At 39.7% G+C, this 12,191-nt stretch overlaps 1 protein-coding gene and 1 pseudogene across 1 annotated transcript in view; both read right to left on the bottom strand.

Annotated features, from left to right (window-relative positions):
* The window catches only part of Kcnh8 (potassium voltage-gated channel subfamily H member 8), a 582,230-nt gene that overhangs the window by 129,090 nt on the left and 440,949 nt on the right, over nt 1-12,191 (bottom strand). The gene's annotated exons all lie outside the window — the stretch shown is intronic.
* LOC116899919 lies at nt 4,966-5,117 on the bottom strand (annotated as a pseudogene).

Raw genomic sequence — 12,191 nt, 5'->3', positions numbered from 1 at the left:
TCCATTATATAAACAAACTGAAAGAACAAAAACCACATGATCATTTCATTAGATGCTGAGAAAGCATTTGACAAAATTCAACACCCTTTCATGATAAAAGTCCTGGAAAGAATAGGAATTCAAGGCCCATACCTAAACATAGTAAAAGCCATATACAGCAAAACCAGTGGCTAACATTAAACTAAATGGAGAGAAACTTGAAGCAATCCCACTAAAATCAGGGACTAGACAAGGCTGCCCACTCTCTCCCTACTTATTCAATATAGTTCTTGAAGTTCTAGCCAGAGCAATCAGACAACAAAAAGGAGGTCAAGGGGATACAGATCGGAAAAGAAGAAGTCAAAAATATCACTATTTGCAGATGATATGATAGTATATTTAAGTGATCCCAAAAGTTCCACCAGAGAACTACTAAAGCTGATAAACAACTTCAGCAAAAGTGGCTGGGTATAAAATTAACTCAAATAAATCAGTAGCCTTCCTCTACACAAAAGAGAAACAAGAAGACTCAGAAGATGAAAAGATCTCCCATGCTCATGGATTGGCAGGATTAATATAGTAAAAATGGCCATTTTACCAAAAAGCGATCTACAGATTCAATGCAATCCCATCAAAATACCAATCCAATTCTTCAAAGAGTTAGACAGAACAATTTGCAAATTCATCTGGAATAACAAAAAACCCAGGATAGCTAAAACTATCCTCAACAATAAAAGGACTTCCGGGGGAATCACTATCCCTGAACTCAAGCAGTATTACAGAGCAATAGTGATAAAAACTGCATGGTATTGGCACAGAGACAGACAGAGACCAATGGAATAGAATTGAAGACCAGAAATGAACCCACACACCTATGGTCACTTGATTTTGACAAAGGAGCCCAAAACCATCCAATGGAAAAAAAGATAGCATTTTCAGCAAATGGTGCTGGTTCAACTGAGGTCAACATAGAAGAATGCAGATCGATCCATGCTTATCACCCTGGTACAAAGCTTAAGTCCATGGATCAAGGACCCACATCAAACCAGACACACTCAAACTAATAGAAGAAAAACTAGGGAAGCATCTGGAACATATGGGCACTGGAAAAATTTCCTGAACAAAACACCAATGGCTTATGCTCTAAGATCAAGAATCTACAAATGGGATCTCATAAAACTACAAAGCTTCTGTAAGGCAAAGGACACTGTGGTTAGGGACAAACGGGGCAACCAACAGATTGGGAAAAGATCTTTTTACCAATCCTACAACAGATAGAGGCCTTATATCCAAAATATACAAAGAACTCAAAAGTTAGACCAAGAGGGAGACAAATAACCCTATTAAAAAATGGGGTTCAGAGCTAAACAAAGAATTCACAGTTGAGGAATGCCGAATGGTTGAGAAACACCTAAAGAAATGTTCAACATCTTTAGTCATAAGGGAAATGCAACAAAAAACAACCCTGAGATTTCACCTCACACCAGTGAGAATGGCTAAGATCAAAACTCAGGTGACAGCAAATGCTGGCGAGGATGCGGAGAAAGAGGAACACCTCCATTGTTACAGGGGCAGACTGGTACAACCATTCTGAAATCAGTCTGGAGGTTCCTCAGAAAATTGGACATTGAACTGCCTGAGGATCCAGCTATACCTCTCTTGGGCATATACCCAAAAGATGCCCCAACATATAAAAAAGACACGTGCTCCACTATGTTCATTGCAGCCTTATTTATAATAGCCAGAAGCTGGAAAGAACCCAGATGCCCTTCAACAGAGGAATGGATACAGAAATGTGGTACATCTACACAATGGAATATTATCAGCTATCAAAAACAACGACTTTTATGAAATTCGTAGGCAAATGGTTGGAACTGGAAAATATCATCCTGAGTGAGCTAACCCAATCACAGAAAGACATACATGTATGCACTCACTGATAAGTGGCTATTAGCCCAAATGCTTGAATTACCCTAGATGCCTAGAACAAATGAAACTCAAGACGGATGATCAAAATGTGAAGGCTTCACCCTTTTTAAAAGGGGAACAAGAATACTTGGCAGGGAAGAGAGAGGCAAGATTAAAACAGAGACTGAAGGAACACCCATCCAGAGCCTGCCCCACATGTGGCCCATACATATACGGCCACCCAATTAGACAAGATGGATGAAGCAAAGAAGTGCAGACCGACAGGAGCCGGAGGTAGATCGATCCTGAGAGACCCAGCCAGATTATAGCAGATACAGAGGCGAATGCCAGCAGAAAACCACTGAACTGAGAATAGGACCCCTGTTGAAGGAATCAGAGAAAGAACTCGAAGAGCTTGAAGGAGCTCGAGACCCCTTATGAACAACAATGCCAAGCAACCAGAGCTTCCAGGGACTAAGCTACTACCTAAAGACTATACATGGACTGACCCTGGACTCTGACCTCATAGGTAGCAATGAATATCCTAGTAAGAGCACCAGTGGAAGGGGAAGCCCTGGGTCCTGTTAAGACTGAACCCCCAGTGAACTAGACTGTTGGGGGTAGGGCGGCAAGGGGGGGGGGGTGGGGGGGGGAACACCCATAAGGAGGGGGGGGAGGGAAGGGGATGTTTGCCCGGAAACCGGGAAAGGGAATAACACTCGAAATGTATATAAGAAATACTCAAGTTAATAAAAAAAAAAAAGAAAGAAAAAAGGGAGATAACCCTGGATATAGAAAAAAAATAAAATAAAATCGCAATCTTTTGTTTTGGCTATATGTAGTCATAGGAAAAATATGGCCTTGTGGGATCAAGCATGGGCTCCTAATAAAGCATGAATAGATTTTTGTCTTCAGCTCTACCAGTCAGTGACAATGTATCATTTGGAAAGTTAATCATCTTTTTCTAAGACCAAACTGCGGAACTAGCAATCTTTGATCATCTATTTATCAGTATTTACTGAGTAGCTCTCTGTCTATCTGTTTATCTGTATATCTTTTTAAGCTGGAGTACAATGAATACTCTGTTTCTTCTTTCAAAAAGTTATAGATCCATCAATGTTACAGATAAATAGGCTAGGAAATATGAAGTCATTTATGAATGTTTTAGAAGCCATACAAGTGATAGTTCACACAGATTCAGGAGATGAACTTGAGATGGGTAGGCAACAACAGAGGACCATGATTAAGTAAAGATGAGCAAACTGGGACAACAGGTGTGCATTTATTTAGAAGTTCAGAATAAGAGGTGACGGCTTCCGACATCTTCAGTAGATCCATGACATGACCAGCTATATACTTTTTTAAAACAAGGACAGGATACAAACTCTGGCTATAGCATGGTGTGGTGGTTTGAATAGAATGGCCCTCACAGACTCATGTGTCTGAATGCTTGGCCGTAGGGAGACTCACTATTAGAAAGTGTGGTCTTGTGGCCTTGTTGGAGAATGTGTGTTACTGTGGAGATGGGCTTTGGGTTCTCTAATACACAAGCTATGCTCAGTGTAACACACAATTTCCTTTTGCTGCCTGAGGATGAAGATGTGGAATTCTTAGCTCCAGGACCATGCCTACTTACATGCCACCATGCATCTCACCATGTTGATAATGGACTGAACCACTGAAACTGGAAGCTAGCCTCATGCTGTGGTCACAGTGTCTTCACAGCAACAAAATCCTAAGCACATGATGAGCAGATACCAAGAGTACATGCAAAGAAGGAAGTGAGAAATCACAGTAAACTAGCCAGAGCTATTGCCCACCTGCTCAGGTGTGTGGACACGGGGACGCAGTCAGAGTCAAGATACTGGCTTGAGAGGTAAATCAACATGAAGACAGCAGGAGTAAGTGTAATCACTAGGAGTTAGAGTGACTTGGAGAAGAGAAGAGAAGAGAAGATGAAAGGAAGGGAGGGGGGAAAGGGAGGGAGGGGGAAAGGGAGGGAGGGGAGAGGAGAGCAAATGAGCCAGATAAAGACTGACCAGATCAATTGACAAAGGGATTATGGGTGATTGAAAAGTCATCTGTATCCCTGTCACAACCAGTAATAGAAATAATCAATATCCAAATGCTCAACTTAGATCAGTTTATAAGATCTCTCTTCAACTTACATTTCTGCCTTCTCTCTTTTCATGTCTCCTTTCTTTTAAAAATGACTTAAGTTGTCCATGCTTTAGGTCTTGCCTTTTAATCTATAAGCTGGAATGAATATTGGTACCCAGCTTGGCTGTCACTTTCAGGTAGACAAAACAAGACAGAAGTCGGTCTTTTGGAAGGACCTCTGCATGTTTGAAATGAGGTGAGTTAAACAAGCAAATTTCAAATAGGTGTTGGGGTATACCATGCGACTAAATGTTGAAAGATGATCAAATATCTTGTCTTTCTCTTGGTGAGCACATATTTTTACTTACGTCAATATTTAATTTAATACACTAATAACAAAAATTGAGTTCAGCAAAGCAATTTTACTTGTACCCATAGTTCATTCTCAGAAATATCTACTTTTCAACACTCAGTACCAATTTACTGAAATTATCAAGTACAAGATTACCAGGAATCCAGCATATTGACACTCTGCCTTGATTCTAAGTAAGATGGTTTGATTTGTAGAAGGTCTCAGAGCTTTCTACTCCAGAGACACATTGCTTTTGTCTGACAAGGAGGAGCTCAGGGAAGAGGGCATGGCGGCATGCTGAGTTATGATACAATCAGATTCCTACTTGTTGTCATCTTGAAAAAACTCCTCTCCCTGGCATAGACTCTACAATCATCTGTTTTTTCTTTGATTGTGTCTTTAAAGACAAATGTGGAGAAGATGTCGCTCTAAGTCAACATACACCACAAATGCTGTCCAAGTGGGAATCAGTCATTGCTCTTTACCTGTCTGCTAAGCACTCCCATCCTTAACACAGACTTCTCCCACAACTGTACAAGCTTTTAACTACATGATGCTTTTGATTTCTTCAAATACCTTTTGTGACTTTTATGTTTTCTCTTTTTTCTTATTTTCTTTTTTATTTTTATGGAAGTGTGGGAATGCAGCTCCCCCACTACCACAAATTTCCTGCATTTCGGGAAATTCCAGGGTCAGCACACCCCAAAGGCAATGGGTGAGCCTCACCCTGGGAAAAACCACCTTAGTGATCATGGTATCTTCCCTACCAGGTAAGTGACTGTTTTAATCTGTCTGTTTATCACAAACTAGGAGCACCTGGAAAGAGAGTGTCAACTAGGGATTGTCAAGATCAGGTTGGCCCATGGGTTTATCTGTAGGGGACTGTCTTTTTTGTTTGTTTGTTTGTTTGTTTGTTTAATTGTAATTCTTTTAATGTTCTGCTTCATTCCTTTTGGGATGAGAAACTAGATAGTTTATTTTGAATTTCACAGGAGTCCATAAATAAGAGTTTAGAATTGTAAAGTAAGAGAGTTGTAAAGCAATCTCAGCTTGTGAATCATTGGCATGTTTAAATAGACTGTGAAACTTTAATGTTATATTGTATTTTTCCTTTAAGCTAGAATGTATAGAAAATAAAATATTTAATAAAAATTGTCCTTTCTGATTACCATTAATGTAGAGAGCAAGCAAGGATACCTCTATTTCAGGAGTTCATATCTTCATGAGAGAAAAGTCAATAAATGTCTATGCAATTTAAAAGAGAGAAATTTCATCATATCAGCAGCCAACGGCAAATTATAAACCTGAGAGGACATGTAACCAATGACTGTCTTGATTACTGTGAGATAAACAAGTCTAAAAGTGAGCTACACTATTATCTGGTTTTGGATCCTGGACTCTGTATAGAAAAAAACAGAGGCTGGCTGAGTGCTAAATATGTGTGTTTTCATTCCTTTCTGCTCTTGACTTTAGATATGATGTGGCTAGCATTTTGAAGATCCTGCCTTGACTTCTCTGTAGTGATGGATAATCACCTAGATTTGTGAGTTTAAATAAACCTTTCTCCCCTAAGTTGCTTTTCTGTTGAGGTGTTTTATCACAGCTATAGAGAGTGAACTATTATATTTTTTAAATACCAAAAAGCATAGACTCAGTTTTTTAAATCATACTTTTTATGATTAAATTAAACCATCCAATAAAGATCCTTGTTGGTTAATTTAAAAACCTTTTTGCTCTGTGGTGACAATCATGTCTGGTTGAGTTGCAGCTACCAGCTGTTCTTGATCATATGAATGTCCAGAAGTTTCTCTTCCGGAGCTGTCATCCATTTCTACACTCATTGAACATCTGATGATTAACATGCTAGTTTGCCCTGAAAAAAGCAAGCCAGAGAAAACCACCACTCTGGTGCCAGGGGGACTGAATGGGGAGCTATCCTGAAACAACCACCAATCCAGTGTCACACAGGCCTGAACGGGCTCACAGCATGGGGAGTATGGAAGGTTTGCCTGATGTTTGAATTTTGATGTTAATTCTGTTTTATGTTTTGTTTTTTTTTTTTGAAAGGGATTGCCTCCAACTAGCAGTCCATCACATACTCAGGTGATGTCATGTGAACTATCTCCTCGTTTTACTGGTCAAAAAAGGCCTGTGATTGGGTAGTAAAGGGGAAAGTTGGGACCAGGGATTCCAGAGTGGGGGCAGGTAGAGAAAAGGAGGAGAATGAGCGAGGATGGAGAAAGAGGAGGAGGAAGCCTTGATGGACCATGTGGCCAGGAGAAACTTCAAGTAACAAGGGGTCTTATAGCTGAAGAATAAGTTAGTATTGTGCTAGATTTGCCCAATCTAGGCATATAACTTATAATTATTATAACTGGATTGTGTGTTTTATTAAGATTGGAAATTCCACCATACTTCCTGCCATGAAGATAATGGACTAAACTTCTGAAACTGTAAGCCTTTCCCAATTAAATTTTGTCTTTATAAGAGTTGCCTTGGTCATGGTATCTGTTAACAGCAGTAAAACCCTAAGGCAAAGTACCTACATAAACAAAACAATCTCATCCATGTCTGAGAGAAATCTAGCCTGTATCCATGTGATGGGGAAAGAGAGGGCTGAAGCCTTCACAGATGATACCAGATGATACCTTTACAACAAGGGAGGTGTGATTAGGTAAACAGGAATTAAGGGGTTGTCTCTTCTGGTTTCCTAGGAGTTGACAACAAAGTATATGCGATCAGGGGGATAAATGGTATAGCTGGAGAAATGCAAGTGGTCCAGCTGGCTGGAGTCATAGGAAGGAATAGCCAAGTGATGATATGTAAAGAATAGACGTACAGAGGGCATCCTACACTGTGCTAAGGAATTCCTACATCCACTCACCTGTGCGATGTCTTCAGAGTCTCTAGCAAATATTTTAAAAGCTTGAACAATATATGCTGACTTATTTCTAGGCCCATAGATGGAGCAAAGAGCAAGCTGGTATAAACAATTTAATATTTAGCAAAATAAACTTTAAACCAAAACTAATCATGATAGGGAAAGACATAACACACAGAATAGTCATCAAATGAAAAGTCCATAAAATTACATATACATTCTTACGATCTATGTAATCAAACACAAAGACACCCAAGTTTGTAAAAGAAGCACTATTACAGCTTAAGTCACCTACTGATCCTATACACTGATAGCAGAAAACTTTAATACCTCACTCTCACCAATAGACAGGTCATCCAGACAAAATCTAAACAAGAGAAATGCTGGAGCTAACAGATATTATAAATCAAATGGACCTAACATATTTATAGAATATTTCATCCAAACACAAAAGAAATATATCTTCTTCTCAGCACCTCATGGAACTTTATCCAAAATGGTCCACATACTCAGATACAAAGAAAGTCACAAGAAATACAAATAATATCTTGCATCTGATTGGACCAACGCAGACTAAAGTTAGCTATCAACAACAGGAAGAACAAAAAGCTTACAAACACATGGAAACTAAACTATTGAGTGAAAAAAATGTATTAAGAAAAATGAAGAAATCAAACACTTTCTACAACTGAATGAAAATGAATGTACAACATATACACACTTATGAGACACAATGAAAGTGGGGCTAAGAGGCAAGTTCATACCAAGTGTTCTATAGTTTGAATGTAATTGGCCCCCATAGACTCATAAGGGATGGCATTATTAGAAAATGTGGCCTTGGTGTCGTAGGTGTGGCCTTGGTGGAGTAGATGTGGTCTTGGAGGAAGTGTGTTACTCTGGAAGCGGGCTTGAGATTTCATATATACTCAAGCCACACCTAGTGGTACATTTTCATTCTGCTGCCTGCAAATCAAGTTATAGAAATCTCAGTTCCCCCAGTACCATGTCTCCCTGCACATTGTCATGCTTCCTGCCGTGAAGATAATGGACTAAACTTCTGAAACTGTAAGCCATCCCCAATTAAATTTTGTCTTTATAAGAGTTGCCTTGGTCATGGTATCTGTTAACAGCAGTAAAACCCTAAGGCAAAGTGCCTACATAAACAAAAACAAAAGGTGTAGATTGTTGTCTTCATGTAGGTGAGGGCAGGCATAAGATAAGGCAAGGCCTATGATTGGGCAGTGAAAAAGTAAGGCAGGAACAGAGTTTTTGTAAGGCAGGAGAGAGGAAAAAAGAGAAAAACCAAGATAGAGGCAGAAAAGGATGATCCAGTTCTGTGTGGCCTTAAATGACCACTAGTAGTTATGAATATTTCATAAAGATTAGATTTTTATAGGACAATTTGTCTTATCTAGGTGGGCAGTTTATATCATCATCAATTGGTTGTGAGTTTATTGTGCAGATGTTTTGTAGAGTTTGAGTTAACTGATGTAAATCTGATTGCTAAATTACAAGCTTAATGATTTTTTATTTTAACATGTTACTGGGAGTTATGACTATTGGGAATGTGAGCGGAATCTGCAGTTAGAGAACTGTGAGGTAGGCGGACTCTGTTTGGAACTGGCAAGGTGGCAACTGCCTTGGGAACTAGATGATGGAGTGGCAAGAGGGAGGCTGATGCCGGGCTCAGATAGTAGCTGGTGGCAGTGTGGGATGGAGACTGGGAGCTTAGTGGGTGAGATGCTTTGCTGAATGAGATGAAAATACCCCATCGATGCCATGTGGCCCACTGGTGCTGGCTATAGTGCAAGAGAGTAGGATTATTTTTTACTAATATTTACCGCAACAAAAAGGATTTTTATACTAGCAATTTAACAGCATACCTGAAAGCTCTAGAATAAAAAGAAGTCATACCCAAAAAAGAGTGGATGGCAAGAAATAATAAAACTCAGTGTTGAGATTAATAAAAATAGAAACAAAGAATCAATGAAATGAAGATATGATTCTTTAAGAAAATCAACAAGGTGGACAAACATCTATCCAAACTAACTAATTTACTCAATAGTTACTGTTTCTCAAAGTTAAATGAAGATCAGATAAGAAAGTTAAACAAATCTATAATTCCCATAACCTCTAGTGAGATAGAAGTAGAAATTAAAAGTCACCCCCCCAAAAACACCCCACAAGGCCTAAAGAGGTCTGAATTAGGGTCCATGCATGTATATGTATGTATGTATGTATGTATGTATGTATGTATGTATGTATGCATGTATATATGTATGTATATACCCCTAAGGATGTGAATCGTGGGTCTCTGCTTCTTGTGCCTTCTCTTGGGGTTCTTTTTCTTCTATTGGGTAGACTTTTCCAACTTTTACATCATTATTTTTGTTTTATCTTGTTATATTTTATTTTGTTAAAAATGACTGTATTCCTCAGAATTGTTACATGGGAGATAGGCAATAAAATTTAACTTGCATTCTTCAAAATACAATAAAACCTCTTGGGTGATTGGGAGAGATGAGGTTACTTTAGTGGCAACTGCTAACTACATAGGTTGTAATGAGAAATATAAATCATCTGAATAATGCCATTTCTACTCAGAGAGGAGCAAGAAGAGAGAACGACTTAGCAGTGTAATAGCGAAGTGGAAAAACATCTCACTCCTCCAATATGCCTCTCAATGAAGAAGTCACACATTTCTGCCAGGTTATTAAACTTAGTAACATTCTTCATACTCTTGCCTGTTTCAGAACAGGCAGGAGTAATTCATATTTTATAAACTCACGTCCCTTCACATTTACAGTTCCAGGTTCATCAGGGGTGAACACGCCTAGGATGAACACTGCTGGGCTGAGCTCTGCTGAGGTTAACACTGCTGGAGTGAGCACTGCTGGGTAAGAACTCTGGGGTGAGCACACTGGGGTGAGCACACTGGGGTGAGGACTGCTGGGGTAAGAACTCTGGGGTGAGCACCACTGGAGTGAGCACTGCTGGGGTAAGCATGCTGGGGTGAGCACCACTGGGGTGAGCACTGCTGGGTTGAGCATGCTGGGTGAGCACCACTGGGGTGAGCACTGCTGGGGTGAGCATGCTGGGGTGAGCACTGCTGGGGTGAGCACTGCTGGGGTGAGCATGCTGGGGTGAGCATGCTGGGGTGAGCATGCTGGGGTAAGAACTCTGGGGTGAGCACCACTGGAGTGAGCACTGCTGGGGTGAGCATGCTGGGGTGAGCACCACTTGGGTGAGCACACTGTGGTAAGCATGCTGAGGTGAGCACACTGGGGTGAGCACTGCTGGGGTGAGCATGCTGTGGTGAGCACTGCTGGGGAATGTTGAACATGTCACAGGTGCTTCAATCCAGGCATTTGCATGTGTTGTGAAGTAAACTTTGTGCCTGTCACACAAATACAACTCTGGACATAAATTAGAATGATACAAAAAGGTGGATATTATTTTCTCTAAATGAGTCTTAGTTGAAGTCACTTTAAAATACCGGTAAAAATATACCGAGAGAAGCAATGGCACCAAGAATTTCTCAATATGACCATTACTAAAATAAATATTATCATGGACAAATTACATTTCAAGTAGAGCTTTATCGACCAATAAACACGACTAACAATAGTTTGATCTAAAACAACAGTTACAAATATATTAAATGTATTTCTATGAATTTCTTGTCTGTTTACACTGTCTTTCAGGTTGTATCCAATACTGTATTTGGAAAATAACAAGCATTTAATAGAGATGTATTTAGTCAGTAAATAAGTATGTCTTTAGAGAATATATTGTTATTATATTTATTTTTCTTATTTGAGTGGCAAAGTCATCTTAGATTTGTAAAATTAAGGTACAGTAAAATAAACAATTATGCATGATACAATACTATACAACTATAAGAGGTGTTTATAAATGTTCATAAAATAAGGAAATGTTCATATTATAATGTTAGAAGAAAACAGTTTTTAATTGAGCATATAGCATGGTCACAACTACACTAAACGAATTAGAGAAAGAAACCAACCAAAAGGCAGAGCAGGGAATCATTGCTGTTTGGAAAGGATATGACTAAGGACCATTTGCTTATTTAGCTATACTGTTTCTATGTTAAAATTTATAGAACTGGAATAATTGTTAGCATTCTGTCTAAGCTCCACCTCCACAATTACCTGGCAATAGCCAAGTATGCCTGACACTATAAAAGGGGCTGCTTGCCCCTCCTCACACTCTTGCTCTCTTGTTCTAACTTGCTCTTGCCTTCCCTTCAGCCTCTGCCCCCCTCATGTGCTCATGGTTGGTCTCTACTCTATTTCTCTCTCTCTCTCTCTCTCTCTCTCTCTCTCTCTCTCTCTCTCTCTCTCTCTCTCTTTCTCTCTCTCTCTGCCTCCTACCCTCTTAACTCCCCTCCCCATGCTATACCTTATGGCTGGTCTCTGGGGGGAAGGGATATCTCAGCATGGGCCCACAGAAGCATACCCTTCCCCCACACCTCCACAGAACATATCCTCACTTTCTTTATCTTTTTTATAAACACATCATATGGCATGAAGGTTTCCATCCCCCTGCTATCACATGGAGATCCAAAGCTCACTAGCCTAAACTTTGCAGAACCAGTAAGCTCCCTCCCCACACTGGTCAGAGTAAAAGTCTGCATGGTCCCAGGAGAGAGTTCTTGAGCTTGGAGCTACCCCTGTGCTGTCCTTGAGAATGCAGACATTCAGTCTTTTCACTAACCTTCTTTCGAGGACATTTTCCTTCCCCAGACCTCCATAGAGCATATCCCCCTCTCTTTGTCTTTTGATTCAACACATCAATAATGTATGATCAATTTAAATCATTCAAAACACTATACTATCCTTGTGTGTGCTGGTGAAATCTTATAATTCTATCATTCTGGAGGGAGAGACTCCTGAGTTGAAGACAGATCTGGGCACAAAATGAAGTCTTCTCTCAAAATAAGACAAAACA

The sequence above is a fragment of the Rattus rattus genome, chromosome 4, assembly GCF_011064425.1.
Source record: "Rattus rattus isolate New Zealand chromosome 4, Rrattus_CSIRO_v1, whole genome shotgun sequence".
NCBI lineage: Eukaryota > Metazoa > Chordata > Mammalia > Rodentia > Muridae > Rattus > Rattus rattus.
The sequence above is the reverse complement of the archived record's forward strand: the minus strand, read 5'-3'. Positions and strand labels throughout refer to the sequence as shown.